The sequence below is a fragment of the Myxocyprinus asiaticus genome, chromosome 13 (assembly GCF_019703515.2).
Source record: "Myxocyprinus asiaticus isolate MX2 ecotype Aquarium Trade chromosome 13, UBuf_Myxa_2, whole genome shotgun sequence".
Taxonomy (NCBI): domain Eukaryota; kingdom Metazoa; phylum Chordata; class Actinopteri; order Cypriniformes; family Catostomidae; genus Myxocyprinus; species Myxocyprinus asiaticus.
In genome coordinates this window covers 11,259,243-11,279,778 of record NC_059356.1, presented here as the reverse complement: position 1 = coordinate 11,279,778, position 20,536 = coordinate 11,259,243, and the positions used below count along the sequence as shown (strand labels likewise).

The following is a 20,536-nucleotide window of genomic DNA, read 5'->3' as shown; positions in this document are numbered from 1 at the left end:
CAACTTAATGAACTGCAGCAGAACAGCAACAAGGATATCAATTATTGGGGGGGACATTCTGAACATATCTGATTATTTGGGGGGACTTGTCCCCCTCAATGTATATTGTGGTTATGGCCCTGATGTACTGTACTGTATCAGCCCCAATACATACACTATATTGCCAAAAGTATTCGCTCATCTGCCTTTAGATGCATATGAACTTAAGTGACATCCCATTCTTAATCCATAGGGTTTAATATGACGTCGGCCCACCCTTTGCAGCTATAACAGCTTCAACTCTTCTGGGAAGGCTTTCCACAAGGTTTAGGAGTGTGTTTATGGGAATTTTTGACCATGCTTCCAGAAGCGCATTTGTGAGGTCAGACACTGATGTTGGACGAGAAGGCCTGGCTCGCAGTCTTCACTCTAATTCATCCCAAAGGTGCTCTATCGGGTTGAGGTCAGGACTCTGTGCAGGCCAGTCAAGTTCTTCCACACCAAACTCGCTCATCCATGTCTTTATGGACCTTGCTTTGTGCACTGGTGCGCAGTCATGTTGGAACAGGAAGGGGCCATCCCCAAACTGTTCCCACAAAGTTGGGAGCATGGAATTGTCCAAAATCTCTTGGTATGCTGAAGCATTCAGAGTTCCTTTCACTGGAACTAAGGGGCCAAGCCCAGCTCCTGAAAAACAACCCCACACCATAATCCCCCCTCCACCAAACTTCACAGCTGGCACAATGCAGTCAGACAAGTACCGTTCTCCTGGCAACCGCCAAACCCAGACTCGTCCATCAGATTGCCAGACGGAGAAGCGTGATTCGTCACACCAGAGAACACGTCTCCACTGCTCTAGAGTCCAGTGGCGGCGTGCTTTACACCACTGCATCCGACGCTTTGCATTGCACTTGGTGATGTATGGCTTGGATGCAGCTGCTCGGCCATAGAAACCCATTCCATGAAGCTCTCTATGCACTGTTCTTGAGCTAATCTGAAGGCCACATGAACTTTGGAGGTCTGTAGCGATTGACTCTGCAGAAAGTTGGCAACCTCTGCGCACTATGCGCCTCAGCATCCGCTGACCCCGCTCTGTCATTTTACGTGGCCTACCACTTCGTGGCTGAGTTGCTGTCATTCCCAATCGCTTCCACTTTGTTATAATACCACTGACAGTTGACTGTGGAATATTTAGTAGCGAGGAAATTTCACGACTGGACCTGCACAGGTGGCATCCTATCACAGTACCACGCTGGAATTCACTGAGCTCCTGAGAGCGGCCCATTCTTTCACAAATGTTTGTAGAAGCAGTCTGCATGCCTAGGTGCTTCATTTTATACACCTGTGGCCATGGAAGTGATTGGAACACCTGAATTCAATTATTTGGATGGGTGAGCGAATACTTTTGGCAATATAGTGTATCCACTCCTGGAAAAGAGGCACAGCTATTGATTAAAAACAAAGACTATTCTTAGCACACAGGAGTCCAGTTAGTGGTGTGGTTTCCACACTTTGCATTAGTGCCTTCAGACTAGTTTCAGTCGTGAATCATTCTCGTTCACTTTCTTGCACTGACTCATAAGTCCCTCCTTTGTCAAAGACTCGCTACAGCACGAGCAAACAGCCTTATAGTGCAGGTTGTGCAGGAGCAATCATTGATTAAACTCAAATATTTAGGCTATTACTGTTGTCTTTTTCTATAACCTAATAAAATTCAAGCCTACAGTAGTAGTTGACAAAATAGAGGAAAAAATAATAGATCTTCATTTGTGGAGAAAATGTTTATGGTGCTTAAACATTATTTCTCAAGTCTCTTTGCAGATTTGTAGACATGTAATTTGTAAAGTATAAGACTTGCGATATTGTCTAAATAACCTCACTTTAAGTGCAAAACATACTCTACGGAAGTCCATGAATGTAATCACTTCTAGCTACGCAAATTCATGCGAACTGCCCTGAAACAAATCAAGAGTTGCCCAAAGGCTGACAGAAACTGTAAGTGAGTTCCTACACTGTTTATGACAATGCATGCAGCATGCATCTGGTAATCTCTACCTCAGTCTGTTGGAGCCAAAGAAGAACTTTCTAACTCATAACACACAGTTTTTTTAAAGCCGCTTTGCAGACAGGAGAAGGTGAATGTGAGTCTGATGAGTTGAAAACAGCTTACTGTGGAGCTTCATACACCCACAGTGAGGAGACACACCACGTTTTCCCGCTGACACATACCCACTTAAATAAAAATGAAAAAATAAAAAGCAGTTTCAGTGCTCCAGATTGCGACCATATTTCCTGCTGGTAGGATTATTTTATTAGAAACCGTACTGGTACAACTACAAAACTACAAAAGTGGACAACAAAAAGTGTTTTTGATTATGTGCATAGGCCATTTGTTTGAAAGTAAGACAAAACAGCAAGTAAACCGTGGACATAGGCCAATTGTCTGCATAATGCAGAGCAAGTTTGTTTGACTTTGAACTTGTTTGACCCTTTGAATAGCTCCTGTGTAAATTATGCTCTGTTTTAATCATGTTTGATTGTAGAAAATGTCACTGGCTTAATCTGCCTTCAGAAATTCCAAGATTATTCCAATAATTTCAATAGCCTCATGAAATGAAAACGTCCCAAATCAATTCCACTGTCCGAATACTGTTACATTGCCCAATATAAATTACATTTTAATTAACATTTTACAGATGTTATTGGTAAATATACTGTATATTAGGGCTGGAAAATGTAACAAAAGTTAATGCAGTACCTGTTTGTTTTCACCTGCTGAAATGTAACTAATATTTTTCCCTACTTCCTGTTGCTAAAATGATTGTGACACAGTGCATGCCTATTCATTATGCACGAGCATGTCCTGGGTATAATAAACACGGGAGCAGATTTACTGTATGGCGAATGGAGACTTCACCCACGAGCGGTGACCCAGGTGTGGGAAAGATTCGGACAAGCTGCTGTATCTCTACACATCGCCAGAAGACGCTCTCTCACTTTCATCTAAACCAGGGTAAAAAGCGAAACCACGTAATAGAAACAGAATGGCAGCCAGAGAAAATAAGTTTTGAGATTTTAAACTTCAGCACATTAAACTTCAGCATTCAATATGTTTTATATTTGTATGTTTAGTATCTAATAATGCATTGGCAATGTAAACTTAAGTTTCTCTTGCAAATAAAGTTTGATATGAAATGAATCTGCCCATTTCATTCTATTTAAAAAACTCCACTGGAAAACGGCAGAAGATTTTGCCCAACTTTTAATTACAGAATGTCCACTGATTTAATGGTATGTTAACATATACTTGTATCAAAGATTTATACCAGTTAAAATGTGTCTAATTAATAAAAATTAGTCTATATGAAAAAAAAAAAAACATTTTAACATGCACATATTTAATTAATAAATGATGACTAACCAATTTCTTGCTAGTTCTTTTAGACAAAGTATAAAGTAAATGTAATTATAAATTATTTAGATTACATTAATGTTTGTTGTAATTTACAATGATAAATTGTTATTAAATCACACAAAAAATAAATAAATAAATAAAAAAAATAAAAAAAAATCGATTCACAGCCCTAATAAAGTATATTCAGTATATATCAATAAAATTCAATATGTGCACATTCCAATTCAAATTCAGTGCTTGTGTTTCTTGTGGGACAAAATATGCAATATTATTATAAATTGCACTTGGTAAAAAATATCGCTATTGTTATTATTGGGTCAATCAATTTTTTTCCACATCTACTTAGTTATTAAAAAATTCAATTCCCACAAAATAAAATGTAAATAAAATTACTTGAATACAGCTCTGCATGTTTCACTTTCTTGGTGCAAAGTCATTTAGATATTTTTCTGAGGCTTAAAGTAAAAACATTTGTCAAAAGTAGTGTAACTATCTGGAGACTAAAAAAAATAAGTTAATTAAAATCTGAAATTCTTGCAAAAAACAACAAAAAAGAAAATGTTGTTATAAGTAGTTTGGAATAATCTTATTATCTGATTTTGTCTGAAAAAAGCAGTGAAACTATTGTTTTAAAATATTTTTAGTATTTGAAAAACTTTTGTCCACCAAATCAAAGTTAGGTACCATAACCAACATACAGGTCGCCATTCTACTGTCCTGTGACAAAAAATAAAAGATACATGACTGTGTGCGAAGTTCAAGAAATATTAGATATTTTGACTTTAAGAAAAGGCACATTTTCCTCAGGTCAGTGGAGTAACTTGTGCAAGAAAAGTTTTCAGTACCTTTCACTTGATGATTACACCACCAGACATGTTTAAAGTCATTAAATCATTTTTTGTTTTTGGTAGAAAATGCCATTAAAAAAAAAACAAAATTTCAAATTTTTTCACCTCGGACCACATTTCTTGTCAATGACCCTGTTCTTTTATCTTTCATTTGAAAGAAAACGTGTGCTGAAGCATTATCTAGAACTTGGTGGCACTCTCATTAGATAGTCTGGAGTGGAGCCCTGAATTTACACTTAGCTTTTGGAATCGCATGAGTGAACTTGTAATGTATCTTTTAATTCATTTATTTATTTAATTTAATGGTCTTTGTGTTGGCAAGAAAACACAGGGATGCTGTACTGATTAAATCAGAAAGAAAACCAGTATGTGCACTAAAGTAAGCAAAGCCAAGAGATTTAAAAATAGCTCCCATCCGCCCATGAAAAGAGATGATGCCATCAGGGCATGTAGAGAAGTTCATAGCTGTAATCATTAGAGGCTTCTTCTTCAAAAAAAATTCCCCCAGTTACACTCGCATTCATCATTAGACCATGTAGGAGACACAGCTTTCATGATCGTCTCACAAAAAGTGATGCATATGCAAGAAAGAACTTGTCCTAAAGCTCTATAACAAGCCAAATGCACAGCAGAGGATGCCTGTGCACCTCAGGGACAGAGATGAGGTCTGATTTGAATGAGAAGGGCAAGAGAGAGTGGGACGACAAAAGGTTTGAAGGCTTTGAAATCATCACTTGTGTCACATACTGTGACCATCCCTGCATGTAGATATAAATAGGAGGTAAGACAGCTCCACAACCGGCGGGAAGGAGAACACAGGGAAGCAAGTTTTTCCTGGCTCAGGTAGGACTTTTAATAGGTCACTTCAGTGCTTTACAACTTCACAAACTCGTCAGCTTCACCGGCACATAGGCATTTAACACATCAGCTTCATAAACACGTAGTCACTTAAACACATCAGCTTCGTAAACATAACAGGTTAAACAGCTTCAGGAGCACCGGGGCCTTCTTTGTGCCAGACTCTCTCTCCCTCTCTGCTGATGGTGTGGCTGCTTATATGCCACTCTCCCCATGCTCACTGGAATAAGAGATAGGTGTTACACATAATCTAGCTCAGGTTCAAGCGCCCTTACCGCTTTCTCTCTCTCCGGACGGATGCTCGACCACGCCCCCACTGCCACATAGGATTAAAAACATTAGAACTAACTCATGCAAAGCATGCCCTGAGGTTTATAAAGCACTTGATTGCTTAATATGACATTTTAATAGTCTTGTAACAGCTCCTAATCTGCACGACATGATGCTGTAGAAGAAAGAACTTTATGAAGAACTGTAAATGTTTGAATGAATCAGATGGTTAACGGCCACTTCAGTTCTATTCAAGCATTAAAACAGTCTGGATGGGGTTTTGTTTGCATTGCAAGGTAAACAAGTTTGCACTCCTAGATAATTCAGAGGTTTTTGTAAGTATTGGGACAAAGCAGATGTCAAGTCCAGTTATACATATCAGACCTAGAAGCAACTGCTGTGTATAGAACACTTCAGACAACCACACAGTACAAACACACACACACACACACTATAGCAATGAATATCTTAGGTTAAACAGTGGTGCTGTATGTGCTTCTAATTGCATGCAAAGACATACAGTATGGAGGAGAAACTGTCATGTTTTAAACAGTACATGTCGAAATCCAGGTGTGAGAAGAGCACTTTACCAATACTGTACAGTATGACTTAAATGAGAACATAAACACTGGCAGAACAAATGGCCATAACCACATTTGAGACACTGTTATGCTTAACTACAGTTTCAGAAAAGCAGAAAACATTTCAAGTCTGCAGAGGATTAAAGGCTAAAAGAGTAAGTATTAAAGAGTAAAGGTCAGAACAAGTGTCCATGTGTAAGAGTAAATAACTAACCTACACAGATCGGTGCATTTCAACTAACTGCTGCTCTGTCCGTTCTCGCGACTCGCGTTTGCGTGAGTGACTGACTAAAATTTAAGACTACTTAAGTTAAAACTGTGAAGAAACATTAAAGTGGTCGGGATAAAGGTTATCCTATAGGATACGTAAGCGTATAACCAACTAAATAACCAAGTAACTATATTTTGGAGTCTGTATAAATGTAATCGACACAGATCAATGCTGCCAGTTCTCGTGCCTCACGCGCTGTCCATCTGCTGCGCGCGCGACACGCGTGAATTCAATCCACTAAATATGGCAACATTTGGTAGGGTTTAATGCAATTGAACGACTTGCAAACATCTGACAGACAAAAAAGATGAGAAAATTCACAAATCAGCCTGATTAATTTAAGGTTGGCCTGGCATGTAGTGTCGTGTTTTTATACACATTAAAGGATAAAAGGTCAAATTGTAAAATCGGTAGATTTAGAGAGTTTAAGTGGCCTTATCTGATTTCACAAATCAGGACTAAGCAAATACATCACCTTTTAGGACTGTAATTGCTTAGTTGTCTTTAAAAAAAAAAAAAGAAAGAAAGAAAAACACCGAAACGCTAACCTTAAACTATCTTTATTGCGGTGTGTTTAATATGCTATTTTCTCACGAATTAATTAATACAACTACGAATCTGTATTGACTCTCATTTTACTACTTCTGATCGAACACTCAGATAGCCTAATTTTATTTGATTTTTTTCTTGCTACATATTTGCGTTATATATATATATATATATATATATATATATATATATATATATATATATATATATATATATATATATATATATAAACTTTATTTTATTTTATTTTTCAAACATGAGATAAGAATGCGGTTAAGCAAACAACTTGTTTTTAAGAGGTGCATTTCGAAATAGTAACCTACATGAATCGATAGATTTTCCTTTAGGCATTCGATTTCTTTTCTCGCCACTAAAAATAAACAAATGGCTAAATCTTAATAATCAATCTACGTGCATATTCTACAAACGGATCTCTTAATAAATGCCCTTTTATTGAACACACCCTGCAAAAACACAAAGTGAAAGTGCAACATCCTCTAATTTAACTCTCCAGCACAAAACTTCAGCTAAAACAGTTGAAAAATATATTAAAAGTAATCTACCTTAAAGCTCGTTTAATTCCGCGAAAGTCCCCAATCTGCGATCCACAGTCACGCATCTTCCGACGAACCGAATGAGACAATCCCAGTGCAGGATTTAACATGTAATCCAATCCTGAATGGAATGATGCAGGTTGAATCCTTTTGAGACCATAAATCTACACTTTCTGTGTTGGTGTAAGTGGTTTATGATGACACACGTGAGTTGCGCTGAAGGAACTGCAGACTCGAATGAAGTGTTCAAAGTGAAGCTGTGAAGCGTCCATCTGCATCATCAGCCTGACGTCAGTAGGCTAGCTAATATACAATAACTGAATTATTATACTGTTTAACCAAATGACATCATTAGTTACAGTCAACAGCTCTGCGATCGTTGGCACAGTGTAAAACGGTTTCATGTAAAGGTAGCAACTTCCAACTTCTCCAAATATAACACTGAATATGAAAATGACATAGCCCTATTACTAATAATAAGCCTACTTTTTTCTTTAAAGCTATATACATTTGTACAATATTTACTTATATCTGTTTACTATAAGCTGAACAGAGAAGACCTGGGCTGGTTGACAATTTGTACTCCAGCAAATATCTCAGGGTGGGTTTCTATTTGAAAGTGTCTGTACAGATATATTCAGTCTGTTAAGCATTCTCAATGTTATTACCCAGGAGGAAAAAAAGACACTGTTCATTTAACACACATTAAGCTTTTGTGGCAACTTGTCCCCTGTCAACCTTATGGGCCGTGGTAAGTTGGGACAATGGGAACCTGACCTAACCTAGCCTATGATAGGCTTTTCAGCTAAATTTATACAGTACAACACAATTCATGAAATTGCAAATGTGGAAAGAGTAGTATACAAAAAAAAATAACATTTTTGGCCAACAGAAAGTGTAGTTCATTAATTGTATAAAATAAATGAATACTGCATGTGTTAACTTGCCCCAACTTCACATTTAAAAAAAAAAAAAAAATACCCCTGTCTGGTCAACTTTTTGGTTACAATATACCTTCATTCAACACCTGCCTCAATGTATCTCAGTGTAATTTTATTGTGTTCACTTGTTTACTCAACAGTTATTACAAAACTATGATGAAATGTAACATTTTAGTTTGAAGGACAGAATTCACTGAAATTATTTTTGACTCAAAACCTTATAATTTCTGAGATGGATCTAGAGAAACGTCCCTGTGTGACAACTAGCCCCGGTCTCCCCATAGCCAAATAAACTCGGCAAATTTCTTAGACATAAAACTACAATGGAACTGATCTCTATTTTAAACCATGGAAAAAGCACATGACTGATATGCTCAAAGAGAACTCTCCATTTAGGGACCAAAAGAAATTGCAGCGAGTGCAGTAACTCACTTGGCATATATACAATGTCATGGCACGGATGTAATCGCATTACCTTTATTCCTGCATATAAACATCATGTTCTACACTTACTGTAAAGATGGGGATATGGAAACAAGCACCATCAGAATGTCATCATACTAAGAACACACTGTGAATGAGATCCATTGCTGTGTTATGTCTGTGGGAATCTGGTCCCCTACGGTGTCTGAATTATCATATTTGTGTGCGAGGCATCCTTGGGAGGTCCACCATCACTCTCAGTGCCTGTGAAATGGCAATCTTCACTTAGAAATATTGAAATGATAAAACATTATTAATGATGCTTGCTATAAGGCAAGAATATATTTGAATCTTGGGGGGGGGCTCTCTTCACTTGAGCCAGTACACAATTACGTGGTCCCCAGCAACACCCTAGCAATGACACAAAACAAAATGTCAACCACCCAGCAGCATCCTAGCAACCACCCAGAACACCATAACAAAAGCCGACCAGCAACCTTGCAACGTTTTAGCAGCCACCTAGCGATGCCCCTAGCAACCACCCAGAACACCCTAGCAATGCGCTACCAACCACCCCAGAACACCATAGCAACTGCACTGGAAAAAAACAAGAAAGCTGGCAACCACACAGAACATGCTAGCAATGTCCTAGCAACCACCCCCCAGCAACAGCATGGAAAATACTTTAAGAGTTGGCAACATGTGGTGGTGCTTCCTAGAAACACCCTAGTGATGACCCAAAACACCCTGCCAATCACTAAGCAACAACCCAAGCAAAAAACTAACAATCACATAGCACTGCATTAGTAGTTGCCTAATAATACCCTAGCAACCCCCTAGAACACCCTAGCAATGTCTAAGCAACCACCCCAGAACACCATAACAACCGCATGGAAAATAATGAGAAAGTTGGTGGGGTGGTGAGCTTTTTTCCCCTAGCAACACCCTAACAATGACCCAAAACACCCTACCAACCACTGAACAACACTCTAGCAACCATCAGCAGCCTAGCACAAATTTACCAAGCGATTACCAGTGGCCTGTCAACCACAAAGTAATGCTTTAGCAGCCATCTTGCAATGACCCTTAGGACATTTGCCATTTGTAGAGGACTTTATTTGCAGTATGCTACGAAATAAAACTGTTTTAGAAGTAACACATTTTTATATTATCTAAAATATTGCCCAGTGTTTATGGAAAATCAGAGAATCTGAATGTTGGCTGGAAAAGACTCCAGACTGTTACAGACCGTATCTGTCAATTTACATTCATGTGCTGACAGACGGCTCTTGACCTTTCCAATAAGGCGGACGTGCCGACAAATTATGGCCCATAGGAACAGTTGCAAATAAGGTATCTACGTATATATATCTATGGTCTATAGCAATGCCACAACACCCACACAGAACACCTTAGCTATGCACTAATCGCCCAGAACACCCTAGCAACGCCATAGCAATCATAATGAACTTTGTAATCCTGTAGCACAGAGGCCGAATGCTGTCAGATCTTAATTGCTGGATGTGAGCATGAGTGAGCTTCTTTCTAGACAAAGGCAAAATTACAGGTGTGATGGTAAACATTAAAGTTAAGATTGATTCTCTAGTTCCATGTGTAAGAACTTCAATGGACACATCTCTTCAGTAGTTCTCGCTTTAATCACATTGCCCTGAATAGATTACCTCCTAATAATGTTCCTCTGACTCCACTCAACCCTAAGACTGTACTCATTAGACAGTTCAGCCTTTCACGTGTTTAATCATGATCTCCTGCTTAGTGTGACACTGCTGATCACCACTGCATGGTAGGCATCAGGCCCACGGCTGCATCTGTTTGTATGTGCCAGTGAAATGCCAAGCATAAATAAATACTGCCATCATGGGTTAATGACCCCATGATGACTGACTAGCCTACTTGGGGAAGTATTATTGGCTGTCAACTGTGTTACTTTGAGAGGAGATGCCCATGTCTCAATTTAAGTGAGTAAATCAAAACAACGAAAACAATTAGGGCAAAGGAAAATGTACACTTGGATTCATTATGCTTAGACGTCTGGGGTTTGGGTAGACTGCTGCATTAGGTCAAAGTATAATGCCTGTGTTTTCCACATGTCCAGAAATGAAAAAATGTCCAGAAAAAAACAGAAATAAACAAGATCTGTGTGGTTCGGCAAAACTTCAAAAGTTGCATTTAAGTCCTAACACATGCCCCTGTTCACTTTGAACTTTGCCCCACTACAAAGTTCAGAGCCCCACTTTGTAGATAAGCTTTGGTGAGACAGACTACTGTGTGTGAGCACAGTTCAATCTGTTTATTTCATGGTGACCATTTCACCCTATCAGAAAGTGCAAGAATGGTTCTTAGTGTTGCTTAAAAAAAAAACCTTTAATCTATCATAGATTTTCTTCTTTTAAAGAAGAAAAAAACACAACATGTTATCATGTTTATTTATACATACTTGTAATCAGGAATGAAACATTGCAACAGATTTCACAAAGAAAGGCCAATGTCGATTAATCAAAATTTAGGGAGTACGGTGGACAATATAATACTGAAACAATACAGTTTAATGATAGCAAATGAGTTGTATACACATATTACTGACAATGGTTTCATGAGTCTAACTGAATGTGTGATGTGTTGGTGTGGATGCATTTATTTTTAGTTATTTTACCTGTAAAGCACTTTGGTCAACTTCTATTGTTTTTAAATGTGCAATAGAAATACATTTGTATTGTATTAAGCCTATATTGTATTGCATCACTAATCAAAGGAATGTCAGTAACATCTCTGCTGCCTCCAGTATAAATATTTTGGATGAACTTTGAACTTCAGCCAGCATGAGTTGTGGCACTTGTGCTGAAGGGAGGTGTGAATTGACTATTCCCTGAAGTGCATTTTTTTGCTGGTCCAGCTGTTCCGACTCCCATGCACAGAAACCCCAAGCCAGCTGTGTGAAAACTGAAGAAAAGCTACTGGAGCCATAAAACTGAATCCTTGATATCTGGCTTGCCACAGATCACTTTCAAGTCAAGGCGTCAGTAAATGAATGTCTTGTATTTAAGGATTACGGAGGTCTTTGAACTGACAGTGGGTGTAAACTATTAGAAAACTAGCAAAATGGCACTGAGTATATCCAAAGTCCAATCTGGTCTCAGAGAATCACGTTACTATACCTACAATTTTGCACAATGATTTTTTACGTGGTTGGGAACGCTGCAGTTTCCTGTTAAATGAACACAACATGCGCTATAACAAGTACTCTTATTTACTTTTACACAAATCACAAGTAAAAAAAAAAAAAAAAAGCAGATTAGGTTTAAGGTAGGGAGATTGGTTTTGTTTATTTAACTCAATAGAGCATTAACCCTAAAAACCTCATCTGTTTGGGAATTTCTCTTTTTTTTTTTTTATTCCATTTTGCACCACACTGTGGACATTTCACCTCGAACTGCCGAGATACATGCAAGGAACCACATATTGTCATTTTGCCAAAATATCAGTCATGCATTTTCATGAGATCAGGCTGCAAGAGTCCCTTAAAAGGCAAGTTAGATCACTCAGTGGACTTGTTCGTAATGCCTCCAGGCAGCCTGTGTGAAGCCATCTTGTTTGCAGATACAAGTTCATCTCCGGTGTACTTGAATGGAGAAAGACCAGAATCTCAGAAACGGTTAGTCAAGATTACGAGCAAGTAGCATATTTCAAATCAAACAATGGTTTCGTGAATTGTGCTTCTTTAGCTCAGATCACGCTAAAATAAAGCTATTTTTCCCATGTTGGTTCAAATATGTGCAATCTGTGCCCCGGCCGCGAACACTACTGACAAGGACAGGAACGCTCTCCACCAATAAGCCCCCCCCGTCGGATGGCAACAAGCAACATTTGAGCTATTAAGAATAGTTTGTTCTGAAAAAGGAGGTTTTGAATCACAAATGATTCTTCCAGTGTACCAAACTACTTTTAAGCCATTCACCAGAATAAACGGATTAATCTAAGGTGTTCTTTGAAAAAAAGGCTCTCATTGCTATGGAAAGTGTGTTGCAATAGCTGCCATTCTAATTATAAATGTAACAGTAATTTTTTAAAAACTTTTTCCTCCCCAATTTGGAATGCCCAATTCCCAATGCGCTCTAGGTCCTCGTGGTGGCGTAGTTGTCATTGAGTTAATTCGGAACATCAGATCAGAAGACCCCTTCAGAGTCTTAAATCATATGGAAATTAAAGTTATTACACAATAAACGTTTTGGTATCTTAAATGGAAGTCAAAGTTAGTACAAATGGCTTCTGGCCAGGTCACATGCTCACAGGTGTTTGTAAAAGTAGCTAAATCTACAGTATGTGGTCAGCAGTAAAATCTGACAACTGTATCCAGGGCCTGTCATTAACTTTTTAGCTCATCAACTACTGTGGCAAGTGGTATTCCATAGACACTAGCTAGTTCACTAGTTTAAAATCCCCTGCCCCATTGATCAAAGCTGATCAAGGTAATTAGATGCATTTGTTTGGAAATTTGATTTGAACAATGAGTTTAGCAGGACACAGGCCTATTGATTTAAGTTAGGTCTCAGAATATCTAAAGGCAAACATAACATACTAGAACAGGAGTAGGATAGAACAGGAGGAAAACTGTCAATAATTTGTCCATGCAAGTCCAGATTTAACTAGTCTAAATTGTACTTGCCTTAAAGTTTACTATTGCTCTTCCTGGCATTTGTAAAAAGGCCATGTAGAGAGATCAGATGCAAGCAGCAAAAGAGCACTCAGTGAAGGAAACCCCAAAGAAAATGGGGACAGTTTACCTCCCTACTCTGGGGGCCTCCTGCTCCTGAAGGAAAAGAAATAAAATTAGCCAGTAAAATGTCCAACAATAATCACGCTCTATTCTGACAAAGTGTTTCAGATTGTTATGAGAGCTTTGCTAAAGTGGGGCATGCCACTAAATTGGCTTTAAACATAAGAGAATAAAATTAAACAATATTAAACTGAGATATTAAATTATACCTGAAGGACAAATTGGCCACAATCACACAGTGGAGGGACCTAACTGATCCGACACAAACCCGGATGCAACAAGTAAACTAATATCAGCCCACACATATACACTAGCAGCTAGTTAGCCAAACAGCTACCAAAACATACCTTACAATCAAAAAGAGTGACAGCAAAAAGGGGGAGGCCATAGCAGTGACTCATATACAGATGGCATTTAACAACCCTTAAATAGGCAGGCAGAGACTCTCTGTCAGGCAACAAACACACTGCTGGATACTTGGAACCCAGAAGCAGGAATATTTGAGAGGTAAGCAAACTGCAGATCAACAATAACAGGAACACCACAGTGGAATTAGGCAAACAGATGACACTTTGATATCGTAGAGATTAACAGAACACTCTCACTGAACGAGGCCAAAGAAACCACTACAGAATGGCAGCATGGTCAGTAATAGTCCTTGTTGAGACTTGACCATGACTGACCGAAAGAGGTGAGAATATATGCAGTCCTTGATTAACTGTGTAATTGTTTGCAGGAGTGGATGATCAGTAGTCTGAGGAGAGAGAACATATTGTGTAAGGAGGTGGAGAGCCTGATGGAGGCATGACACTGCCAATAGCGACTAATGTCACTGTCATGACAACTAAACGAGCCACTAATTCAGGAAGGGTTTAGCCTACCATCACACAAAGGTCAGACCATGGATGGCTCCATATTGCCGTGGTTAGGATAATGTAGACAGAGACAGACTTTCTAAACTATAGTATTTGTTATGAAAAATGAATTGCCTTAATACATTAATTCCGTGGACTACTAAAGGAGATATTAGGTAGATTAAACTGAATCACCATTCACTTTCAGTGCACTTTTTTCCATAAATGGAAACATACATAAATCTTTTTTTACATTAATGGAAGAAAGAAAGTCCTACAGATTTGGATCAAGATAAAGGTGAGTGAATGATGAGAGAATAATTATTAATAATTAAAATTAAGTCTTATAAATTCGCCCTCATCGATTTAAAATGTAACATCTATACCAGTTACCAGTTAGTGTTACTGCAGTAAAAACATCCATGTTGATGCATGGCACACTGTTGTCTCTTTATCTCATCAGTGGTTCGACTTCCTCCATATAGCACTTTAAAGTAGAAGATTCTCAGTAGAATTCAAATGGGTCACATAAGTTTTGTGGTCTCCGCCGGCGACCGCAATATCGAGTAAAGCCCGACTGAATCACGCAAGTTTCGCCTGTGCTGTCCCAAAGCTCTGGCGATCTTATCTCAGGGTCACGAAAATGTGCACTAAGCGGTTTGCGTGAAAGCACGCTTCATTCGTCCCACAGAGATGCACATGTCAGATATGAGAAGCATATTCAGTGCTTATAAAGCGCTAAACACAAGATGAATGCAAATACATTTTCTTTGGCTGCTTCCACTCGCTAAAGTGGCTAGTATGGGTGAAGGAGTTACCGATTTCTACCCGCATTCAGTGATGGACTGGCCATCTGGACTTATAAACCAAATACTCCAAAAGTACTATGAAATGGCGCTATCCAATTAAACGTGCACTAGAGCAGAGTGGGATCGGCCCTCCTGGGCAGCGCTGACTAAACTGCTCTGTGCTCACACCACGCAGTCCCGTGGTAAACACAGCGCCAGATATGAAAACTTTAAAGGCTCCGTGCAAATATCTTTGATACTAGATTTAACAGGCCCACATTCTAAACAGCAGGGACAAGGCAAACAGGAAAACATTGTCTCATTAACAGTGGTAATTACATTCTTTTCAAACCACACATCACCATTCTTATTGCATTGCAGGTAGTAACTAACTGTAGAAACTATGGTGTTTTGGCAGAAATATTGTATACTGTACATTTGAAATATATGTCACTTATTTTATGTTTTATTATTTTTGTAAATTTTTTATCCCCTTTTCTCCCAATTTGGAATGCCCAATTCCACTAGTTCCTCGTGGTGGCATGGTTACTCACCTCAATCCGGGTGGCAGAGAACAAGTCTCAGTTGCCTCCGCTTCTGAGACAGTCAAGCCGTTCATTTTATCACGTGGCTTGTTGTGCATGAGGCTCATGCTACTCTCCACGATCCATGCACAACTTACCACACGCCCCATTGAAAGCGAGAACCACTAATCGCGACCACGAGGAGGTTACTCCATGTGACTCTACCCTCCCTAGCAACCGGGCCAATTTGATTGCTTAGGAGACCTGGCTGGAGTCACTCAGCACACCCGAAATATATGTCACTATAATTATAAATATATTAAATATTGTATATTAGGGGAATGTTTATTTTTTAATGGCAGGTTTTTTTATAGTCTCTACATGGATATAGTTTTTCATAATTGTAATTTCCATAGTTTGTTTTTTAGAAACCATAATTACATCTGGTAATAAGGAGCATGGTTTTACCTGTGATCACCATGCTCTTACTAATACCATTGATACTATGCAAGAACTGTGGTAAATGTTCATAAGGGCAAGTATAAAGGAGAATTATCAAGAGCTTTAAAGCCTGGACCCCCATGAAATAAGGATGAAGCTATGAGTTTTTCCTCCATAAATATGATCAGTTCTAATGAACTTTAATGGAAAAAGTTAATTCAATAATTAAGATCCTGATGAAAGAGAAATATTAGTTAAAGTCCTACTGTCATAGCCTTACATATAGTACTGTTTACAGATTAACACTTTCATTCGTTATTATTAGTTAATGCAATAAGTATCACGAACAAACAATTAACAATATATTTTTACAGCATTTAAGTTAATCTTTTTTAATGTTAGTTAATAAAAATACAAATGCTTGTTGTTAGTTCATGTTTGTTCATAGTACATTATTAATTTGAACAAATACAACTTTTGATTTTAAAAATATATTAGTATTATGTTGAACAAAGATTAACAAATGCTGTAAAATTATTGTTCATGTTAACTAATGTTGATAACTAAAGTTAACAAATGGAACCTTATTGTAAAATGTAACCTAGATATATGTATATACTGTATATTTTATAAAGCCAGCCTCAGCAGGCAAAGAAATTATGTGTTTGCATCATACTGCTTGTAAAATAAATATATATATATTGATTCATGTTTTCTATCATTTGTCACTAAAATGATATTGTAAAGAGCATAGCTCATATTCCCTGTTGTTTTAAGGAGCCAAATGCATTTGTATAAAATTCATTTGTTTGACATATCTGAATTTTTTATGATATGATCTTTCAGCCTGCAGGACTATTTATTATTAGGTCTCTGGAGCCATAAAAATGTGTACTAACATTAAGTACAACATACTAATATTGATTAAATTATTTAATAACGAATACTATAAATTAGTGCTGAAGGTGCCCCATAAGAATTTAATGTTCCTTTTTCTTGTCCCAAAGTGTATGGCCATTTCTTTGTATTGAATAGTGGAGAAATTCAATTTTAAGTTATCTGGGAGAGATAATCTTTGCACAGTTTAATTATCGAAAAAAAAAAAAAAAAAAGAATAAAATAAAAATCTATATTTTATATATATAAGTTTGGAATAATGTACAGATTTTGCTGTTTCGGAAGGAAATTGGTACTTTAATTCACCAAAGTGGCATTCAGCTGATCACAAAGTATAGTCAGGACATTACTGATGTAAAAAACAGCACCATCACTATTTGAAAAAAAGTCATCTTTGATCAAATCTAGACAGGCCCCATTTCCAGCAGCCATCACTCCAACACCTTATCCTTGAGTAATCATGCTAAATTGCTAATTTGGCACTAGAAAATCACTTGCCATTATATCAAACACAGTTGAAAGCTATTTGGTTTGTTAAATGAAGCTTAACATTGTCTTTGTTTTTGAGCTGCCACAGTATGCAATAGACTGGCATGTCTTAAGGTCAATATTAGATCAAAAATGGCAAAAAAGAAACAGCTTTCTCTAGAAATCAGTCAATCATTGTTTTGAGGAATGAAGGCTATACAATTGCCAAAAAAACTGAAGATTTCATACAAAGGTGTACACTACAGTCTTCAAAGACAAAGAACAACTGGCTCTAACAAGGACAGAAAGAGATGTGGAAGGCCCAGATACAACTAAACAAGAGGATAAGTACATCAGAGTCTCTAGTTTGAGAAATAGACGTCTCACATGTCCTCAGCTGACAGCTTCACTGAATTCTACCCGCTCAACACCAGTTTCATGTACAACAGTAAAGAGAAGACTCAGGGGTGCAGGCCTTATGGGAAGAATTGAAAAGAAAAAGAAAAACAAAAAGAAAAGGTTAGAGTGGGCAAAGAAACACAGACATTGGACAACAGATAATTGAAAAAGAGTGTTATGGATCTTAACCCCATTGAGTTTATGTGGGATCAGCTAGACTGTAAGGTGCGTGAGAAATGCCCGACAAGACAGCCACATCTATGGCAAGTGCTACAAGAAGTGTGGGGTGAAATGTCACCTGAGTATCTGGACAAACTGACAGCTTGAATGCCAAGGATCTGCAAAGCTGTCATTGCTGCATGTGGAGGATTTTTGATGAGAACTCTGAAGTAGTTTAAGAAGTTCTGATTCATTTTTGTAACAGTAATTTTTCACATTATTAATGTCCTGACTATACACTGTGATCAGATGAATGCCGCTTTGGTGAATAAAAGTACAAATTTCTTTCCATAAGAGCAAAATCTGTACATTATTACAAACCTTTAGCCGCCAGTGTATATATATATATATATATATTTATATATATACAACAGTCAGTTCCGGTCCTCGAATCTGATTGGACAAAAGACGTTCCATGAATACTGATGGTCTAACACCATCAGCACTTGGACACTTCACTGTGTGTATCACTCCACTTGTGTTCGTGCCGTTTTAAACTAAAGTGTAAAAGCAGAGCAGATGTGTTAAGAGCCATCTTTCTCTTTACATTTAATATTGTGACATTACATATTTTAGCCAACAGGTGGAGACAAAAGACCATTTTTGTGTGTAATATGAGCCAGTTGGTGATGTGAAGTGAGTCAGTGTTTACATTCAACAGCACTCCATGATCGTTTGTATTACTACTACACTACTAAAGCTAGAAAATAACTTTAAATGGCTTTAAACTAATAACTTCAGAATTAAGGCTCATCACAGCTGAGAGACACAACAGACTGATTAATAACACAAACTCAAGGCGCTTACTTCTTACCGGAGTTTCCACATTGTAGAGGAAAAAATGGAGGAGGACATTGGGGTTTCTATAGTGAAAGGCTCTCTTGCGCACAGGCTACCTTGAAATAGGGAGGAATACCCCTGCTTGGATGGCTATTTTTCCACTGAGAAAATAGGATCCATTTCACCAAAATGACATTATCTCCAGAAAGCTGACTAACAGACTACAGCATCATCAACAGGTGATCGCACACGTTCCATCTCTCTCTCTCTCTCTCTCTCTCTCACACACACACACACACACACACACACACACACCCTTGTTTCTCAAAAAACATGTGTGGTGATGGGGGCATGGTCATGTGTCTGTCTGCGGGAGAGAGAGAGTGGCAAGGCTCGTTCCCTGGGTTGTCATTATCTCTAACACTTGTTTCTTGTTTTAATGATGGTGGAGGGAGACATAAAAAGGCACACGAGGCGTCAGAGTGACAGAGAGAGAGACCAGAGAGAGAGAGACTGTACCTGTGTGTGCTCGATAAAACCGATCTTTAATAATCTAAAAATATGGGTACGTGAGTGCGATGCCGACTGGAGCTGTTGACCATCGATGACACTCATTTGGTCAAATGCGTGTTTGATGACTGCTCCAGTGGGAAATCCCCCTCAGGGAACCTCCTGAGGATGGGAACTCCCTCTCTTGCGTCATCTTGACATGGAGCAGACGTAGACGGCCCTGGCACCGCCTCTCCAGCCATAGCATTGCACGTTACTCACTGCGACGACATTTTACAGGACCCATCCACACATATTTCCCTTAATAAATCCTTAAAATTAGGCCAATTTGTTCCCAAAATCAGTGGATGGATAAGGCGGGAATACACAGCGGCCTCTACTCTATGCTTTTTTCCCCTGATTAGTATCTCAATGGTAAACACCGGATACATGTGAATATCCCCATGCACACACTGCACCCTCACCTGCTTATCCATGCCCAGTGCCCATCTTGCACCAAGTGTTGGTGAATAGAGGTTTGAGAATAGCCTGAATCCACCAAAGCTTGGTATGTATCCCCTTTTAAACTCACCGGTATACCATTCATCCTTGCCCGATCGGGGGTGGCCCGCAGAGCATCAGGGATCCGGACCAGTGTCGCCACCTCCATCGGTGACCACTGATCCTGGAAGTGCCAGGCTTCCCAGCAACCCCAACAGAACAACCCAGGTTTCCCTACCTCACTCGTGGGGGTGGTCCCGTCAACCTGGGGAGGAGAGCGGAGAGAGACAGGAGAAGTGGGGGACACAGACACGTGGAAGGACCCCCTAGATCGGGGAAGGGGTTTGGGTGGGGCTCCTCCCCACCTCCACGGAGTTGGAACAGGACTGAAAGAGGAGGGGCGAGGGGGGGGGGTTGAGAAGTAGGGGAGAGAAGAGAGAGAAGGAAGAGCCTCTGGTTTGCCGCCTCCCAGAAATGGCACCATGTAGTCCTCGGCCTGGACTGCCTCCTCCAGCGATGCCGGGTGGTGGCAATGGACACACTCTGCCATCCCTTGAGGAAGCTGGGAGATGAACTGCTCCAATGTCACCAGTTCGACGATCTCCACGGTGCCGTGGGCTCCCTCAGCCAGCAACCATTTCCGGCAGGCATCCCAGAGCTGTTGTGCAATAGCAAACGGGCGGCCATGTTTC

The 20,536-nt window shown here is 39.0% G+C and overlaps 1 protein-coding gene across 3 annotated transcripts in view; it reads right to left on the bottom strand.

Annotated features, from left to right (window-relative positions):
* The window catches only part of LOC127449788 (glucagon receptor-like), a 140,144-nt gene extending 132,582 nt beyond the window's left edge, over window positions 1–7,562 (bottom strand). For all 3 annotated transcript variants that reach the window (XM_051713339.1, XM_051713340.1, XM_051713341.1), the window contains exon 1: window positions 7,335–7,562. The gene's annotated coding sequence lies outside the window, so the exon portion shown is untranslated. The remainder of the gene's footprint in view (window positions 1–7,334) is intronic.
* Window positions 7,563–20,536: the final 12,974 nt, after the last annotated feature.